Source organism: Kogia breviceps, chromosome 4 (assembly GCF_026419965.1).
Source record: "Kogia breviceps isolate mKogBre1 chromosome 4, mKogBre1 haplotype 1, whole genome shotgun sequence".
In the NCBI taxonomy this organism is placed as follows: Eukaryota; Metazoa; Chordata; class Mammalia; order Artiodactyla; family Physeteridae; genus Kogia; species Kogia breviceps.
The window spans coordinates 2,742,074-2,763,227 of record NC_081313.1 but is presented as its reverse complement, the minus strand read 5'-3'; positions in this window follow the sequence as shown (position 1 = coordinate 2,763,227).

The window sequence follows — 21,154 nt, the reverse complement described above, 5'->3', positions numbered from 1 at the left end:
TCTAAATGTTTTGCTCTAATGAAAACAATTCTTTTAAATTTTCCCTGCTTCCACTTCTGACTGTATTTTTCTAATCGCCGCCTTTACTGCTTAGGTAGAAATTTAAACAGTAGCTTATATTCAAGCCACCAAGTGTTCAGATAAAGGCATCTTCAACTTCATGAGATATATGAAAACAGCATGTGAGAACAGTCTTACAGAAAGTAGTGTCTCTATAAAAAGTGACAGAAATTATTTGAGTTTGGGAGGCATGCACAGAGATTTTTCTTCTAAGGCCATTTTGATTAATCTAATCCACCACGACAAATTCACAATTCAGTATGAGAGGTAAGGGTGCCTAAAGACGCCCTTTACTATCATCCAAGGGAAAGAAAAAATGTCTAAGTAAGAGATGAAAACATGGCAAGCCTAAGTAGTCGATAAGGATCCAAACTGCAGCTGGCGTGATAATGTGCAAGTGACAGCTCCCGGGAGAAGAGAAGGGTTCCCGTATTCTCACTGCACACGAGGCTGGAACAGACGGAAACCGGTTTTCTGCAATAGACACATTCCTCCAGCATCAGCCAGAGAGTGGAAGCTCCTGAATGCTTATATTACACGCGCAAATCAGCACCTGCAGAAATGTATTTGTTAAAGGAACATTGTGTTTTCTAAGTCATTATGCCCTTGGGTTTTCTTACGCTTTTCCTGAAAAAAGAATATTGTTGAACTTCCAAGAAGCAATTGTTATTTGCCCCCTCAAAAAAGATAATTGTTAAAAACACAGAGTAAATCTAGATGAATTGAGCCAAGGTGTATTATCTTTCTCTTGTTTTCCAGTTGGTTAAGTTTGATTTCCTTTGGATGATCTAAAATGTTTGTTTGTTTTTTTCTCTAAATGTTCTACAATCCCCTCAGGATTTCTCTGTACATCCATCCACCCACCCATCCATCCATCCATCTATCAGTCTGTCCATCCATCCATCCATCCATTCATCCATACGTTAAGTGCCCTCCTTTAGCAGGCATTGGGCTTGGTGTACATACAGTAGTAAATTCAGGCACTTTCAGGCTCATGGATACACAGACATCATACACATAAGTCCCCATATTGTTAGAGCTTCACGAAGGTGATCAGTATTATGAAGGAAACAATAGAGCATCATGAAAACATCCTGTAAAGGACACATAATATTTACAAAGCATCAGGGACAAAGGTCGAGCTAGCTCCTGGGTTAAAGGGGTAGGGGGGAATAACGTTTAAATTCAGACCTGGAGGCTTGGGGGGCAGACTACCCCAGGCAGAAGAAATGGTGTGTGGGATGCTTTTATTAGAGAGGAATTTAACATTTTTAAGAAGCTGAATGAAGACAGCTCTGGTGAAATTCAAGGACAATGGAAACCGAGAAGGTGGAAAAGATAAGGCACAGAGGGGAGGGGGGTGTGGCCAGAGCCTTCAGGTCAGCCGTGGAAAGTTCTCCACTTTTTAAAAAGTGAAGAGTGGATTAATTGAAGGGTAGGATGTACTGGAGTGATATCTCTAAATTTAATATTTAAAAGAACTAAAAGTTCGTTTCTCCTCCCACAAAGAAAATATCGTGGCCAAGGTCAAAGCTGGAAGAAAAGATGGCTGTAGGGTAGGATGAGGAAGCGGCGGGTGGTGAAACTGAACTGAGTCCCTGCAGACGGTTTTGGCAGACAAGTCACACTCAGAGATGGACTGAACGCCAGGCCCAGACAAAGGGACATTTAAAGGAAGGACCCTTGGTCCTGACCTATACAACTGCGTGCAGAGACATGCCTTTCGGAACACTGCGGAGAGCTGGGGGTGGGGAAGGAGCTGTGGCAGAGTAGATCTAAAGTTCAGCTCTGAGCACATGATGTTTGAAATGTCTGTGAAAAATCCAAGGCAATATGCAAAATAGACAACAATTAAACGTATAATTCCAGAGCCAATATAAAGGTCTTGGCTCGAGGGCACGTGTAAGGTGAGTTGCATCATTTATTAGATATGCTTGAGTCTCTTAATTCATAATAACTAATGAAGCCATTAGTTTACCTCATTAGCCAAGAGGTAAGGGAAAATATCAGATAAGGAATGCTAGTGTTTCCTGGAAAAGTCACTTAGAGTAAATCCCACTTAACCTTAAACCAGGATCATTCATCAAAATACAAGAAGATCTTGGGAAGCCCTGTGGCCCCTCTCTGGATTCTGAACACACACACCTTTGTCTTAGGTTTCTCAGGCTGCCCTGACAAATGACCACAGGCAAGGTGGCTTAAACAACAGAAACATTTATCTCTCACTGTCCTGGAAGCTGAAGGTCTGGAATCAGGGTGCCAGGATGGACAGTGTCTGGTGAGAACCCTCTTCCGAGTTTAGATGGCCACCTTCTCACTGTGTCCTCACATAGCAGAGAGGGGACACAAGCTCTCTCGTGTCTCTCCTTAGGAGAGCTCCACCGCCATGACCTAATCACCGCCCAAAGGCCCACCTGTAAATGCCATCACACTGGAAATTAGGGTTTCAACACTTGAATTCGTAGGAGACACAAACGTTCAGTCCACAACGGTCTTCATGACCAATATCTTGTTCTGCTTTCATATGATTATATGTTGCCTTAGGCATGTGGCTTAATTGCCCTTTATGGAGTTAAATTTACACAATTTATACATAGGGAAAATGGATGTTTCCACTTTTATGGGAAATTGCCCATTTGAACAGTGATGCTGAGTCAGAATTCATCAATATGTTCCACCTGGCACAAAGCTCAGAGGTCCGAGCTACACTCTGAATACATTATGGATTTTTCTATAAGAAAGAAGATTTTTCTATGTAACTGAAACAGCTTTTTTTTTTCTAGTTGGACAGCTTTCTTGGAATAAAAATAGGAACATGGACAAACATTATAATCACCTACTACATGCTGGGTACTGTGTGGGTTCTTTATGGAATCAGGCATTCCCGCTCTGGCAGGTGTCTTAGGGCCAGGACAGGGCAGTGAACAAAGAGACAAGTCTCTTCTATTATAGAGAAACATCTGGAGACCATGAAGTACACATTTGTGATGAGATGAAGTTTGCTTTGTCACATGTTCAATGGACAAGAGCAAAACAGGAAGGGAGTAGAATTCAACGGGGTGATGGAGGGATTTTGTGGTCAGGGTAACCCTCTCTGGGGAAAAGTCATGTGTCCCTGTCTGATGGGGACAGGAAGGCAGCCCCTGGGAACTCGCTTTCCAGTGGAGGGAAGGATGGAGCAGGATTGTAGATTTGGGGAGCATGGTTCCCTGAAGGGTCTTCTAGAAAGACAGAGGTGACTATGGTTGGATAATGCCTTGATCAGGAATGCCAACTCAAGGGGGGAAAATTAGATTATTGAAGGAAGAAAATAAAGGAAAAGAAAGCAGAGATTCATCCTTATGGATATTGAAGTCAACAAGACCTAGCTCATTGTTGAGTGGAGTGTGACTGAAGGAGAGAGTGCAGGGTCTTGACATCATTAAACAGAATTCTCATGTAAAAAGGAGCTATTCTGAGAATATGAAAGGAAGCAATAGCAGATCCTGACATAACAATTTCTTTTCATATCTGCATACCTGTTTCATCCATCTATGTCAATACCTTACATCACAATGGCAAAGGGAGCTGGACTAAGCCCCCGCCTGGGGTCTCCAGAGCCAGAAGATACCACCTCACTCTCTAGGAGCAGGACTCCCAGAGACTGTATTAATTTTTCCTTACATTCTCAATAATTTCAAAAGTATGTGTTTTTTCATACACTGTCTGTCCTAATCATAACCTTTTTTCTTAAAATAGTCAACCTAATGGTCAACTCAAATTTCCTCATTAAAATGTAATCAGAATCCCTCCCCCACCTTGGATGCCATATTAAGAAAAACAATAAGAAATTAGTAATGCAATCAGAAAAATCTGCTTATGAGAAATTATTCTTTCTCACATGTGGCAAAAGTTTATATAGCTGTATAGTCTAAAATGCTTCATATAATTTACCACATATATATTTTTTTCTACTTGGAAATTTTCTCATACTGATACTCAGTCTCCAAGATCTACCTGTAGACTCTTTTCCAGCCAGACTGCATATTTTAAGTATTCGCTTTGAAAAAAAACAGCAAAGAAATTCTTCTTTGGTAAATTTAGGGTAATCAGATATTTTCATATCCACACAAGTTAAAATACATGATTACAAATAACATCTTTCCCTTTCACAGAAATAATCCCCTTTAAGCTTTTCTACCGCTTGTAGTCACCAAGTACATTGGGGCTATTTAGAAACCAGATGAAGTAATCGCTGATTTACTTGTTTCTCAAACAATGTGTAATTTAAAATACTGATCACATCAATTTTCTACTTTAAACAGAAGGAGAAACTTCACTCTTCATTCAAATATAATTGTGTATGTGCAATAAACTCTCGAACCATGACATGAAAAAAGGATGTGATAGTTTAGTGCTACTGAAAATTTCTCCACATTTTTTAGTTTGAAGATGTTCTGAATGCTTATTGAGAAGTTCTGCAGAATCTCAAGAACTATAACGGGAAACAGGTCACACGTAGAACTGAAAGTCTCTTCTGGTTCACAATAGTGGGTGAGCGACAGAGTAATTACCAAACACCACGACCGGTTTGGAATTGTAATTTTCAAAGATGTAAATCAATGTATATAAGGTTTCACTACATGAAAAATGTGCATTTGAAGGAATCCATGCAGACAATAACATGGATCATTTTTTGTTGAAGCTGGATATATTATTAAAGATCATAATTAACAGAAAGAATGTTAAACAATGCATACACATTTTTCCATCTATTTTATTTATTATCAGTCCATGTTTCTCATCTAAAAATGTTAACATATTTGTTAAAATATAATGTGTAAGGTCTTCACTGAGCCATCAAAAGATCAGTAGACAGATCATTCTGGTTAGGAGACCGGATTAGCTTCTCAGTTTTGATAATAACATCTTAGCCTCTGAAAAAAAAAAAAAAAAAGTTAACACATTTTTGCCTCTAACAAGGCGGTATTATTCTTCTTTTGACAAGTTTTAACCTGAAATAATGAAATATAAAATATGTCTTTAATCTCATGTTTAATGTATCCCTAATTTTAAAATCTCACATTTGGATGGTAGACATTTATCAGCCCCCTGTCTGCCTCATGATTCTTTTTAAGGTACATGATTTTTATGTTCTCTTCAAATAACACCATTGCCTTCATTTTGAACTTCAAGGTCACAACTTTCTGGTCCTGTCGGGTTGTGGAGATCAGCAGAGGTGTCCACTTTACACTTGCAGAAAATTAAGTGATAAGCAGGCCCTGCTGTGTTGAGTCAGGATCTATCCCCTCCTCTCTCCATTTTCCCTCTGGCATCTAAAACCCCTTAAGAAACTCCACCATATTCAATGACTCTAATTTTCTCCCTAAAGAGAGTAAAGAGTCCAATGACCTTTTCTGAAAAAATCATGATTCTAAAGCACCATCATCACTGTCATCATGGTAACAGTTAATATACATTGGGAGGTCACTGAGTGCTATGCAATATACTGTGTATTTTACGGGCAGTCTCCCCATCACTCCTCACATTAACCCTGTAAGATTCCATTCTTATCTCTGTTCTACCAGGGAAGAAACCAGAAGCTCAGAGAGGGTGAGTAACTTGCCTAAGGTCACACAGCTGGTAAATTCAGAGCTAGACTTTGAACCTGACTCTGACTGGTTTGTACCGTGCACCTCCCCTCTCTGACGTACTAAATCTCCCAAGACTTCCTACAATTTATGTGGGTGGGATATGGCAAAATAATTCTGCACTTGTGAAAACATTAACCTTTTTCATTGCTTGGGCCTTTACTTGTCCCTGAGAGACCTGAATTGCCAAACACATTCAGATCATCAGCTCTCTGAGAGGAGATTTCCCCTTGGAATCTGATCAGAGAGAGTAAGACGGGTCCCCAAGAGTCCCCGGAAGCAAAGTCTTCATTTTCTATGGGGAAAATTGGATCCCAGGATGTGAAAATGGCCTTTCACTCTCCTTCAATGGACTCGGGCTTTGAGCCGTCTGGGGTCCCTGAGGGTGCAGGGGTCTCCAGACTCCCTAGGGGTCTGGGCCCAGCCGAGGCCTCAGCACTTCGCCCGGGAAACAGCCTTCAGTTCTGGTGAGAGTGGACGGACCCCTACTGAGGCCAGCATCCGAGGAGGGCTGGATACCGGCCCCAAGGAGGGAACCGCCCCTCGGCTGCCACAGAACTTCTCGATAACACACGGTCCCGGGGGTGACTCCCAACACTCTAAACTACTACGATCCGTACAATTTTACCCAAAGTTCAAAATGTTCTCCCGGAAGCCTCTGTCTAAAGAACATTCAGAGCACGAAGCCCTCCTACCTCTGAGGCCGGCATAAATCTTGGCTTTGGAAACTCCTCAACTTTTGTAAAATGCGCCGAGTCTTTAAGGGTTGTTCCTGGCAGATCCCCAAACAGAGATGTGTCTTTGCTTCTAGTAAGAGAAAACAGTTCATACCATGAGAAGGTTTTGTCAGCTTTGTGTTTGCTTCAGTGCAAAGTGATGGGATGGATCATTTCCACGGGCTATGCTCCAGCCCCCACCACGTGGAAATCATGGAAAAGCGCAAAATTCCAAGCTTGCAAGCAACGCCTGGCCAGTCACTGCTGTTCATGCCCACCAAGGTTCAGCGAGTGCTCACTGGGCATATCCGGAAGCTCACCTTTGGGAACAGTGACAGACTCCGTCAGAGGCTCCATGGACCTGAGTTGCCCGCCTGCTTCCCCATCTTGCCCTCTGTGGGCCTTGATGGGACACACTCAGGCCCCTTCCCTGTTCAGGGTTGGTCGGCCAACACACACGTCCCTCTCAGATCCAGCCCCTTGGTGTCTCGGTACCTCTTCAATCCAGTCACTGCCTGAGACGCTGGGACAGGCAATTCGACAGCTAAACTCTCACCCATGTCAAGGTCCTACGAGCACTGGATCTCACCTCCCCAAGCCTGCAGGAAGCCCCCAAGTCAGGGAGACCAGACGTCCTGGGACCTCACCCTGAGCATCCAGGGCCAGTCAGAGGTCACGGTCCGCACTGGAGGCTGCTGAGACCGCCCAGGCTTCCTGAATTTGCTTTTACACTCTGGCCATCTGAACCCCACACTGTCCTTCGGAGACCTCTCACTCTCCCTGAAAATGCCTTTTCCTGTGCAAGCTCCTGCCTGGGCTGGAACCCCCTTCCTTGTCCTCCGCACCCCATGTGACCCTGTGAATCTCTGGCAGGTGCTGACAGACAGGCCTCGGTTCTTCAAACCAAATAATAGATTTAATAAAATCTATTTGTGGCCTAATCATCTTGGAGATGTGTTAATTTCAATTTCATATATTTCATGCTACTTAGGGAGAAAGAGTACAGTTGAGCATTATTACCTCTAGTTGAGAATGGAGAGAGTTGAACAGATACAATTTCATTGCTTATGATTCAATTTTATTTTTATGCTAAAGTCAGCTAGATGGGGAAGAGTCTATATCCTTAGCCTCAGGAATAATGTCCCTACAATCAAATCAGCTTCAGTAGAGCTAACGCTGATGGGGAATTTTAAAGAAATGTTAAAAACCTCAGTGAGCAAAGTTGTATCACTGGAAAGGCTTGTAAAAGGAAAGGAGGCCATTAATTGTCAATATTCTCATTCACTCCAGTTTTGGCAAATCTGTGCACAAACTCATAAAGGAATGTTATGTCCTAGATGAAAATTGTATGTTTCTTACAACTGTGTACTCAAGAAAATACAGATCAGAAAGGAGCAGGTGACCCCCAGCCTTGCTCTTCTTCAACTGACCTCTGAGTCAGTAACCCAAGGGGACCCAGAGCCCATGCAGGGAATTGTCTCTAGTTGCTGATAAATTAGATCACCGGGAATCACTGTCAGCGGCGGGGAGTTCTCATCGGATTCTGCCTCTGGATGCAGTCACTGACACGAAGTCATCTTGGTGGTTTTGGACTCTCAATAAATACTATTAGAAGTGATGATTCCATTTTAAAAGAAGAAGTAACCAAAGCAGCATTTCACAACAGGTGAAAGGAAGGAAAGGAGCCGGGGGAGGGATGCCCGAGATGAGAGGGGCTGGTTGAGTTGACTGTGATTTATAATCAATATTAACCACATCATACACAGGGAGGTGCCGTTTGCAGAAAGAAGAGTTAGAGCTGCACTTCTTTTATCCCATGAAGGTCATAATAAGATGAGTGAGATGACGGGGAAAATTGATGGAAGGTAGTTGGCTCAACAATGGAGAAAAATATCTCCCTTCTGATGAAGAATTCTCTCCAGCAATCTTGCAAAAGGACTGACCTCTGCTGTAAATTTGCTTGACAACGAGAATGGAAAGTTTAAATGAGGTTTTTAGTGATTTCTGGCCTCACTGAGAGTTAGAAAATGACAATGACTCAATTTAAGATATTTTCGGCCTGAAAAAGGTGGGGGATTGCCCCTGGTTGATGCTGATGGGCAATGCAGACTCCTGCAGCCCCCTCACCCCAGAAAACACCAGGTCCAGACATTGCCAACCGTGTGTACACACGTGTTCCCTGTGTCCAGCGGTGAAGGGTTCACAGAATTGGTCCTGAGTTCCGGGGAGGGGTGGAGAGGAAGAATTGGAGTTCACCCTTCTGGGGAAGTGTCCAGGTAGACAGATGTAAGTAATTTCACCACCTAAAATTCCCACGGAAACTCTAAAAATGTCTCAGTGTTTTCCTGAGTTCCGCTTTTCCTTTTTGGTGCTGTCCTGCAGATTTTGAATGTATCTTAAAGCTCTGTAGTGAATCCGGGATCCAGAATTCCAACCCTCCATATACAACAGAGACTTTTTAACAACACAACGGAAAGTCAGAGCATGGGGCAGTCAGAGTGGCGGTCTCCCAGCGATGGATGGCACCCAGGTAGAGGCAGCACTGGCCGTGACCACAGGTGAGATGCTAGCACACCCTGCAATTCCACCCAAAATACATATGTGGATACAACATGGTCTTCAATACCACAGACAGCTGGGAAGAGCAGGATTATTATTTTCTTGTCTCAGAAATCCCATGCCTTTAAAGGATCCTATTTTCCTGAAATGAATATTGAGAAGGAAGAAAAGAAACTCTTAAAGAGTTGGTTGTTAAAGAGAAATCAGTATCTTTTTACTTGGCCATAACTTTTATGAACATGAAGTTTGTAAAGATACTGCATACGTAGATGTAGATTAGATGTAGGTGTGGATATAGGTGTAAGTGTAGATGTGGGTGTAGGTTTAGATGTAGGTATAGGTATAGATGTAGACGTAAGTGCAGGTATATGTGTCAGTGTAGATGTAGGTGTGGGTGTAGGTGTAGATGTAGATGCAGGTTTAGATGTAAGTGTGGGTGTAGGTATAGATATAGGTGCAGATGTAGGTGTAGGTATGGGTGTAGATGTAGGTGTGGGTGTAGTTCTAGATGCAGATAAGGGTGCAGATGTAGGTGTAGGTATGGGTGTAGATGTAGGTGTGGGTGTAGTTCTAGATGCAGATACGGGTGCAGATGTAGGTGCAAGGGTAGATGTAGGTGCAGGTGTAGGTGTAGGTGTGGGTGAAGATGTAGATTAAATGTCCATGTAGGTGTAGATGTTGGTGTAGATGTTGGTGTGGATGTGGATGTATGTGTAGGTGTAGATGTGGAGGTAGGTTTAGATGTATGTGTAGGTATAGATGTAGATACAGGTGCAGGTGTAGGTATAGATGTAGGTGTAGATATAGGTGCAGGCATAGATGTAAGTTTGGGTGTAGGTATAGATATACATGCAGGTGTAGGTGTAGGTGTGAGTGCAGTTGTAGATGCAGATATGGGCATAGATATAGCTACAAGGGTAGGTATAGGTGTAGATGTGGGTGTAGATGTAGATTAGGTGTAGGTGTAGATGTATGTGTAGGTATAGATGTAGGTGTGGGTGTAGGTGCAGATGTAGATGTAGGTACAGGTATATGTGTGGGTATAGGTGTCAGTGTAGATGCAGATATGGGTATAGATGTAGATGCAAGGGTAGATGTGGATATAGATGTAGGTGTAGCTATAGGTGTGGGTGTGGATGTAGGAGTAGGTTTAGATGTAGACATAGGTGCAGGTATAGAGGTAGTTGCAGGTATAGATATAGTTGCAGCTGTAGATGTAGACATAGATATGGTTGTAGATATAAGTTCAAGGGTAGATGTAGGTGTGAGTGGAAACGTAGGTGTGGGTGTAGGAGTGGGTGCAGATGTAGATGAAGGTGCAGGTGTAGATGTGGGTGTAGCTGTAGGTGTGGGTGTAGCTGTGTATGTAGATGCACATGTAGGCGTAGATGTAGATGCAAGGATAGATGTAGATGTATGTGTAGGTGTAGATGTAGATGTAGATATGGTTGTAGATATAAGTTCAAGTGTAGATGTAGGTGTGGATGTGGGTGTAGGTGTGAGTGTAGGTGCAGTTGTATGTGTAGGTAAAGGTATAGGTGATAGATAGATAAATATAGATACACTGATATAAATACAGATACAGATACTGTTATGATATAGATATTGACATGGTACATTTATGTAGATAGAAACAAATAGATACTGATATAGATTTGAAATAGATATTATACAGACATTAATATGGGTAGATAGAAATAGATATAGATATTGATTTGACATAGATACTGATATTGATATTACTATACATATAGGTAGATTCAGATATAATTAGATACAGATACAGATATTGGAATAGCTATAGATATCAATTTAGGGACAGAAGTAGATATGGTTAGTAATTCAGTTCAACCAAACTTTCAGTAAACTCTTACTATATTTGGCTCCCTATACGAAGATGAAGAAAAGCCAAGTTTAGATTTTACTCTCACATTGCTTACAATCTAGTGAAGGGAACTTATGAGAAAAATAACCAATTTAGTCAAAAAATAATCATACAATTACTAGAATATTTTGCATCTTGATGACAAAATCCATGTCCTAGAAAGATCAATTTCAAACTAATTCTAGAGAAGGCTTCCTACCTGTCCAGCCAGGGGGATTCAGATCAGACCATTTCACAAGTTCCCACTAGGACATCCGCAATCCCCTTCCGCGGCAGATGCTGCTCTAGCAACCCCACCAGGTTGGCAGGTGAGGACATCCAAACCTACCTGTTGGCACATAAACAGAGGGTGTGAATCAGGACTGACTGACACTGTTAGCCAGAAGCCACTTCACCTCTTTCCTGAGTTCGGCCACCACTACCCTCAGGTCAGATGCCTAGTTCCAGCTCTCATCCCCACCTCCTCTCTGGGGCGTTTCAATATCAGGACAGACATCAGTCCAATTTTCCCAATGAGAAAATTTTATTTGCAATTTTTGAACCTAATACTACTCCTTTTAAGGAGAGTGGATGGATGTAGTGTGTAAGACCATGGATGCTGTTGACCCCAGTTAACGGTGGCCATCAGAGTTCAGGGTTATAATCGCAGGAAGGCTGAAAAAAACATTCTCATTGAGAGTCACATCAGAAAAACACCCACTCATATTAGTGATGACATATTCCTTTTCCTTGGTCTTTACAGTGGGGTATTAAAAGCATGACATGCTCAAGATGCAAGCTGATTAGAAATATCTGAGTGATGGTAATACTATTTCTTTAATCCAATAATGAGACCTTTGTCTACCTGTCTTTCTATCTGTGATGAAGAGTCTAGGAGAGGGGAAATGAGAGCTATGGTAAGGAAAGAGCTTCTGGAATGGGAGATATTTACCTTACTGGTAACATTTGGTAATTTTATGTGCAATTGGGTGTGTGTTTGCATGCACACACATACATACACACGCACACACACACACACACACACAGAGCGACAGCACATAAGCACTCTCCCCAGATGCTCTATGCTCTGCTTCTGGTATGTTTTCTTATTTAACCCACCCAATAACCTTGTGAAGTAAGGATTATTATCCAGCAGTAAATAGAGAACCTCAAAGCTCAGAAACACCCAGTAACATGCCAGGGTCACAGCCCTTGTGAGTGTGGGCGTCAGGATTTTACACCCAAGTTTGACAGACTGTGAAACCTGGGCTTGTAGCCACTGCAGCCTTGGCTGTTTGTTCAATGAGGACAAGTCTTCCAAAGAGGATTTATTCCCAGCTCTGTCCAGCTCTGTGGTCCACCCATTACCCTAGTCAGCTAATGGGGGTTTAAAGAAAGGCTCCACCACTAAGCAAAGTGAGTCAGAGAGAGAAAGACAAATAACATTTGATAGCACTTATATGTGGACTCTAAAAAAAATGATACAAATGAACTTATTTACAAAACAGAAATAGACCCACAGACATAGAAAACAAACTTATGGTTACCAAAGGGATAAGGTGAAAGGGATAAATTAGGAGGTTGGGATTAACATATACACATGACTATACATAAAAGAGATCAACAAGGACCTACTGTATAGCACAGGGAACTATAGTTAATGTCTTGTAACAACCTATAAGGGAAAACAATCTGAAAAAGAATATATACAGGGTTTCCCTGGTGGCGCAGTGGTTGTGAGTCCGCCTGCCGATGCAGGGGACACGGCTTCGTGCCCCGGTCCGGGAAGATCCCACATGCCACGGAGCGGCTGGGCCCGTGAGCCATGGCCGCTGAGCCTGCGCGTCCGGAGCCTGTGCTCCGCGACGGGAGAGGCCACAGCAGTGAGAGGCCCGCGTACCGCAAAAAAAAAAAAAAAAAAAAAAAAAAAAAAAAAAAGTATATACATATACTTATATATGTGTATATGTATAACTGAATCACCTTGCTGTACACCTGAAACTAATACAACATTGTAAATCAACTACACTTCAATTTTTTAAAAAATATTTTAAAAATGAAGAAAAGAAAGTTCCCACCAGCTGAATATTGCAACTCAGACAAAGCTACTTCTCCCTCCTGCAAGTTTCCAAGTATATCTTCTTTCTCCTTGGTTCAAAGAAAAGGGTGATAGTCTCAGAAATGGTGTTTGGACCCGGGGTGCACAACCATACTGTTTAGAAAGAAGCTTTTCCACTGAGGGCATGACCCAGTCCTCCAAAGACGACAAATAAAAGGTCAGCCTAAGTATTTTCATGCTTTAGTGTGATACCCTCCATACACCTTAAGCATCGTAAAAACCCAGGAAGTTACCACTGGGAGTTCTTTTGCAGCTATCTTTGTGGCCCTCCATCAAAAGAGATGAGAATGGAATTTAAGGATAACTTTAAGTCCCATCTGTTCCATGATCCTGGGCAGTTGGCAGGCAGCAGGGTGAACAGCCCTCCACAATGCCCTCTGTGCACCGTCAGCGCATGTACGGACCAACGATGGATGGAGCGCCACTGCGCGTCTGGTCGTGCGCCCTGGTAGAAGGACGACTGCATTTCCTGAAAAGAGCCCTCTGGTATCTGGTTACAATGAACTGTCTAATTTTAGTATTTCTGATATTTTTATTTTGCCAAAAGAAACATCCATTTCATGCAATGATTCCCTGTTTCTCTTAAACCCGGAGACTTAGCTGAAATGGTAACTGCAAGTCACAAGGGTGTCTTCCGGCCTCGTGTATGTGTTAGAGACTAGCCATAGGAAGCATGCAAAGCATCCTTGCTTTCACCGAACACCAACAGGAAGGACCTCCGTGTTTCGAGGACAAGAGTCACCTCACATCAGTGTTTGCTTCCCAGTTCCTCTTGTTTTACTGTGTTTTGTTTTGAAATCACAGAAATGTAAAATGATGCAAACGCTTTACTGTGCCTATTCTCAGCCTGTCTGAAAGATGGGTTTCTAGAGCAGAAGAGTCCTGACTCTGGAGGAGAGCCCTGGCTAAGCTCAGACGGGGTCCATGAGCTGGGAGCCGTCCCTGTCTGCAGTAGGTAAGACGCTACCTGCCCTGATAGGTGTGTCCGCCCTCTGTCATGGTGGCCTAGGTTCCACCTGTACCTGAAAAGCATGACACGTGTTGGGGGGAGGTCAACGCCATCCCCACTGTCAAGGTGGGTTTGACCTACCAGTGCATCACGAGCCTTACTCTAGAGGCTGCTGTCTCACAGAAGTACAGAGGAGGACGGTCAGGCTCTTCCTTGAGCCTCTGAGCAAAATTCTGCAGAGGCCAATAGGCAGTGGTCCAGGATTCCTTCCGCAACTGTTCAGTAGGAAAATCTGCAGCCTGACTTTCCGAAGGGACTCCCCAGACTGAACCCATGCCCAGCGAGCTCTGAGCTGGTGGTACATCAACCAGGGTCATGAACAGCCTCCCAGAGACCCCATGAACTTCTGTGCATTCTCCTTCCTTCCATGCCTTGGGCATTTTAGCAGCAGAGGAAACGTCCATGTATACTTGTTTCTACCCGGGAGCCCAGCGAGCAGCCCCTCAGCAGCTCCCAGTTTTCCATATTTCCAGCTCCAGATCACACGGCAGCCGCTTCCAATGCTGGCACCACCATGCCTGGGCTGACCCCGACCATTTGCATGGAGGCCGTGGACTTCAGTCATGTGTCATGTGGCATTTCAGGGGAGCAGAAGGTACAAAAGCAAACGGGCACACATTTCAGGGTTCCCCAAAGTTTGGAGATGCTGACATTCAACATCCACTGAACCTTCCGAGGCACTTATATTGGTGACAGTGTCTCCTAAAAAAGGAAAAATGTATCTTTGCTTTAAATATATTTTTAGTCAGAGGTTACCTATTTGTGATAAATATGTCTTTACTGGCATTTGAACCAAGGAAAATTGCAGTGATGTTCCACGTGGTTGGAGGGGGTTCTGAGGATGTAAGTCAGTCCTCTTGGCTGGGTGCTTTGTATATAAGTGCATGTGACGTTTCTATAGTATTTCTATAAGACTGTTACAAACTAGATGGTATCACTCCACATTTCATGGACGATACAGCAAAACTCAGCCACCAGCTGACCAACAGCACAGTAAAGGTTCAAACTCAGGCCTGCCCAATTCCAATCTTATATTTTTATTTAATACATTAAAATAACCTTCTTTTAGTTAAGAATTGATTGCTTTGTATTAGAGCCAGAGTACACAGGCACCAAGACATCCTATTCTTAGGTTGTTCATAGTGATTTTAAAATTTTTTCTAGGGCTTCCCTGGTGGTGCAGTGGTTGAGAGTCCGCCTGCCGATGCAGGGGACGCGGGTTCGTGCCCCGGTCCGGGAAGATACCACATGCTGTGGAGCGGCTGGGCCCGTGAGCCATGGCCGCTGAGCCTGCGCGTCCGGGGCCTGTGCTCCGCAACGGGAGAGGCCACAGCAGTGAGAGGCCCGCGTACCGCAAAAAAATAAATAAATAAATAAAATAAAATAAAATTTTTTCTAAAGATTGTCTAAGTCCATATTAGCTAACACCCACAGCACATATTCAAGTTCCTAATTCATTGTTTTCTGAAAATACTCACTTATTTTATAAACTGTTCATCTCGTGTGTAAGGATTTCTCCTCCAGACATTTGACTTAAGGAGATGCCATCATTTGTGCTACGTTTAAATCTATGCTCCTGGGCGAGGCTTCAGGAAATGAGGGAGGCTCTGAGTAGCTGGCTCCCAGGAAGTCTTATCTGCTATGACAAGACTGACGGGAAGTCCAGAGCCCCTGCTATGGGGCCTCCCTTCCCAGAGCTCATCCTGGAGAGGGGTTATTCGAGTGGGGAGATGCCCCACCTCTCACCAGCCACAGGCAGTTTCCATGTAAGCCACGAGGCATGTAGTGAAGGGACCAGTTTAAACCAAGTGTGTTGACTTACCTCTCTATGAATCACCCACAGCACAGAGGGGTAAACACAAATGCTCTTGGTAGCCCGTTTCGGGTGAGCTAATGTTTGCAATCTGTTCTTTGCAAGCCCAGAGTGTCAGCTTTGAAAAATGGGGCCCCGAGAGCCACGAGCTAATGCATTTCCCAGGGGTGACTCCCAGAGCTCAGGTTTGCCCACCCTGTTTCCAATGGCGGTGGTCCTCACACCAGGCCAGCAGGCTCTCCTTGGGACTGGTGGTGGCCAGAGCCCTGCCTGAGCCGAAGGATGAAATGGAAATAGCCATCCTGGGCCTTGCATGCTGCATCCCTGTCAGACACCCCAGCTACTTTCAACCCACCTGCCAAGACAACGATGAAAACTTGCACACGGTGATACAGGAGCGCCCATGAAGATGTAAGGCAAAGGCCAATTTTTCTTCATTTGATGGTTCTGTGTCTTCATGGGGTCTCTGCAACCAGGCTGCTAGCAGTTGGGAAAAAGTAGGATAATTTGACTTTTCCCTGTTGAAATCTCCTCCCTGGCAGTGAAACAGCTCCGCAAAGCCATGCCTGGTATGCGTGTCAATTCCCTCCAAATGCAGGGAAATTTCTCATTACGAAAATTTACCACTAGACCTTCAGGGGTAACAGAATAGCAGGCATTTCCAGGATTCTCCAGAATGGTCCTGTGGTCTGCAGGGCGGGCTCCAGCCTCATGATGGGTTTAGTCCTGAGCCCGGAGCCTGGAGAAAGCAAGACGTCGGTGGACGCAAGTCACTAGGTGGAGGATGTGACTCCGCGAAGACCTGCTAACAGCAGCCGCTGGGCTTCCCGTTGATTCCAATTCCAACCACCTTCTCTCATGTAAAGAGTGTAAGAAATTTTTATCATAGGCCACAGCAACGTGGGAGAGGACGAACTTTGCCTTTTTCACTCACACTTTTTTGTCTCAGTTGAGAGCAAGTGGATAGAAACTGAAGATGCGTGATTTTCCCCAGAAAGACAGCTGTGCTCTTAGCCACCCCTCCACCCCACCCCCAGCAAATTTTCCTTGGAAATTTCCCTTATCAAGATTGCATGCTATAGACGGAGCTGTTTTGAAAGTCAATGTCTTGTTCTTTTTGAAAGCTTCGCTTGCTGTATGTTTTTAGATGCAAGCTTCAAACTGTCAGAGTTTTGCTGCCGTTGATAGAGCCGGCCTGGGATTGATGCCCAGAGGGTAGTCTGACTGGAAATGATGAGACAAAACTTGAATTAAATTAATTCTCTCGGTAGCTCAGGGAAAGAAGGCAAAGAAGGCAGTCTCCTGGCTGCACGAGTGGGTAATCCATAATTGTTATTGGTCAGTTGAGGTCTTGCTTTCCTAGCTTTGATGACATTTCTTACACACTTAGTATTTGCCAAGACAATATTTCTGGCGACGTTTGAATCCAGTGGCCTCCAAGAGACATTGCCAGCAGCATCTTTAATGCCACTAAATGCTAGCTGGCCGTTTGCGTAATCGTAGACGTCAGAAAGGAAACAATGGCTTTCTTTAAGGATGTTAAGTGTTTACACCGTAAGCCTCTGTGAGCTTTCCATCTATTTTCAAGACAATTTACAGTATAAATTTTCCTTTCTAAATTTTTTTAATTGGAGTGTAGTTGATTTACAATGTTGTGTTAGGTTCAGGTATACAGCAAAGTGGTTCAGATATATATATATATATATATATATATATATATATATATATATATTCTTTTTCAGATTATTTTCCATTATAGGTTATTATAAGATATTGAGTATATTTCCCTGTGATATACAGTAGGTCCTTGTTGTTTATCTATTTTATATATAGTAGTGTATCTGTGAATCCCAAACTCCTAATTTATCCCTCCTCCACTTCCCCTTTGGTAACCATAAGCTTGTTCTCTATGTCTGTGGGTGAGTTTCTGTTTTGTAAATAAGTTCATTTGTATCATTTTTTTAGATTCCACATATCAGTGGCATTATATGATATTGGTCTTTCTCTGCCTGACTTACTTCTCTTAGTATGATCATCTCTAGGTCCACCCATGTTGCTGCAAATGGCATTATTTCATTCTTTATTATGGCCGAGTCACAGTACAAATTTTCTTATTTGCATTTAGTTATTTCAGGTCTTACATAAAATTCTCGAAACTTCTTAGGAAATACTGTGGCCACATAACCGACCTCAGGCACCCTGAACACTTTAGCTGTAAGATGAAATGGGTGGTTTCTTTGGGGCTGGTGGACGTGCTCCGTGATTAGTTATGAGAGTTGCACAACTACATGAATGTACTAAAATCCACTGGATTGTACACTTTAAAGTGGTGAGTTCTATGGTAGGTGAAGTGTATCTCAATAAAAATAACATTAACCCTGGAAACCAGATTTCATCAAATCTACCAACTATTTCAGCGGGGCCTTCCAGCCAGACTTCTGTCTGAAAAGTGTCGTTTCTGAAAAGCTCCTGTCCTTTAACTTTAACTTTTCTAACCATTTGTGCAAGGATCCTGGGCTTTTCAAGTTGTGAGTTGTCATTTGTTAAAAGGGTTATGAAACGCATTTCTTAGATTGGCAGATTTTTATTAGAACAAATCAGAATAGCTAGCATACTGAGTTTCAGTTCTGTATGTACCAGGCCGCAGTGTAAACAGGGTTATTGGCTGTGGCTCACATTTCAAGATTCAGAAAACCTCTGCATGGGTCTCTCTTTGAGTGATTTATGTCCAAGAATTGTGCATTGCTGTTGTTAATTTCAGCCATTTCAAGAGAAAGGTCATACTTTTAAGCTGATAATGTCTTAAATACACAGACAGCACTACATGTAAGCAATTAAAAAAATTAAACAAATCAAATCTTTTCAACCACTGGCTAGCCCAACAAACACACTTATTCTTTCTGTTTCCAGAACAGCAGGTCCAAGCAGGGGTGCTGTGAAAGTGCACACAGTCTGTACAGATGTGGATCTCCACTAGACAACATGTGTTCTCATAGAAATTGTTATCTTTGTCAAAAACATTGATTTTGGTAGGGCCAGAATATGCGTGTCATTCTAAGTGAATGAGAATTTTTCCGCAAAGACCGAAAATGTGAAGTGAAGGGTGGACGGCATTTTAATGAGCTGCCAGCCAGGCCCTGGCTATGTGGGGAGGGGTGAACGTCAAGGGTCAAGGCCATCCAGCTCCAAGGTAATCTCATTAGCCACCCAAAGACCCCCTCGAAGGATTCCAAAGTGAAAACAACACCTTTTTAAGATTGATATGTAACATAGCAGCAGGGACACAAGGCTTCCAACCCATCCCTGTGCTTCATCTCAGGATCACAGATCATTTCCAATGTATTCTGAAGTCAACTGTCTCAGAGTTACAGAAAGGAACCCACATGTTTGAAGATCCATCAATGCAGACATTCTGTGTAGATGGGAAACGAGTCCCCAGGATATATACAAAGTCCATTAACATCTAAAGGAAATTAATCTTGTCAAGCATGTGAGTCTCTTTCCAAGCACTTGCCTCTATTTCTGGCTGCCCCCCAGATTCACCTCCACCTCCTGTTCTTACTCACTTCCCTCTCCTCCCAGGAGGTAAAGCCATCACAACCTCTGAGCTGTGAGGATGGATCGACTTAGCTGATCACCCAGGTTCTACCTCCACTCTGATCTCTGGGACTCATGGGCACTTTGGTTCACCTGGACCTACAGGCTCCTCCCCACTGGGGTAAGCCACCAGCCTGCATGCTGGCCCAACTTTATCATGACTGGTCTTCTAAGCACTTGGTCCCTGATTCTGCTCTGTGTCTTTCTAAGACGTAAAGCTGAGAGGTCCTGACTGCCCCCGCTACTCAGCACTTACCACCATAGACCCGCCAGGACTCTCGTTGGATGGGGCCTGGCGGGGTCACCTGGAAGAAAGGGTAGCCCTCCAGGTGGGAGAGAATGACCTTCAGAGCCAGCCGGTCAGCCTACAGGGTCAGAGCGCACTGACCCTCCCTCCCTGGTGGTGTCACTTTTGAGTGAGCCTTGTGACCTGGAGCGATTGGGGCCAGGCAGCCGGAGGAAACAGACACAGTGGGGAGGGTGGCCTGGCCCCTGTCCTGGTGCTCAGTCTGCTCAGGATGCTAAACAAATACTACAGACTGAGGGCTTCAACAGCAGAAGTTTGCTTCTCACATTTCAGGAAGCTGGAGGTCCAAGGTCAAGGTGTCTACTGACTTGGCTCCTGGGGAGAGCCCTCTGTCTGGGAGAGATGGACACAGTCTCTGTGTGTCCTCACATGGCAGAGAGAGAGGGCTCTGGTCTCTCTGTCTCTTCTTTTAAGGGCACTAATCCATCCTGGTGGCCCCACCCTCATAACCTAATCTAAACCTAATCTCCTTCCAAAGGCCTCCCTTACAAATATACCATCACACTGGGGGTAAGGCTTCACCCTGTTAACTTGGGGGGACACACAAGCATTCAGCCCATAGCATCTGGTAACAACATTTGACATGGAGAAGAAAGGGGGTCCTTCCACAGGCCTCTGTGGGGACCACGAGGTGACTGGGTATGTGAAGCTATGAGGCACCTGGAGACCCTGCCATGGCTCAGGCATCCACGAGTCAGGCTGGGGCTTCAGGGGCAGTGCAGGGAGGGGTCCTCAATCAGAGGGTCCCACTCCAGAAGAGCTTGAATTGTAGCAAGTGTGAAACAACAGAGCTTACAAAACCCAATGACATGAATTCACTCAATCAAAACGTAAGAGGGAGCTTCCCTTCCCTGGTGGCTCAGTGGTTGGGAGTCCGCCTGCCGATGCAGGGGATACGGGTTCGTGCCCCGGTCCGGGAGGATCCCACGTGCCGTGGAGCGGCTGGGCCGGTGAGCCACGGCCGCTGGGCCTGCGCGTCCGGAGCCTGTGCTGTGCAACGGGAGAGGCCACAGCGGTGATAGGCCCGCGTACCACAAAAACAAACAAACAAACAAACAAAAACAAAACATAAGAGGGATGAACATGCCCAGCTAGGCTTGGGATCTTTAAAACTCTTCGAGTTTCAAGGGATATTAAGGAAACATTTCAATCAGTTCCTTCCAATTCCTTATGTGAAACCATCAGAACTTTGCTTTATGAGTGCAGAAGGTCACAGGGTACGTGGAGTAGGGAAATTTTGATAATTGATAAAAAAAAGCAGCTCCTCAAGATCTTGGGCTAAACTGACCATATATTTCACCAGTTGGGAACCACCTGAAAGAAGAACAAAGTGCAGTGTCTCAGTGTGACTAAAAGAGGGTTTTGTGATGATCAGGGAGACCGAATTCTAGGATTAGCTTTCAGCATAGGCATGGCACTCACCCCTAGGGGTCTCAGCTCCCCCTTTGGCTGGGACCATCTCCTCGCAAGCATCCAGGGA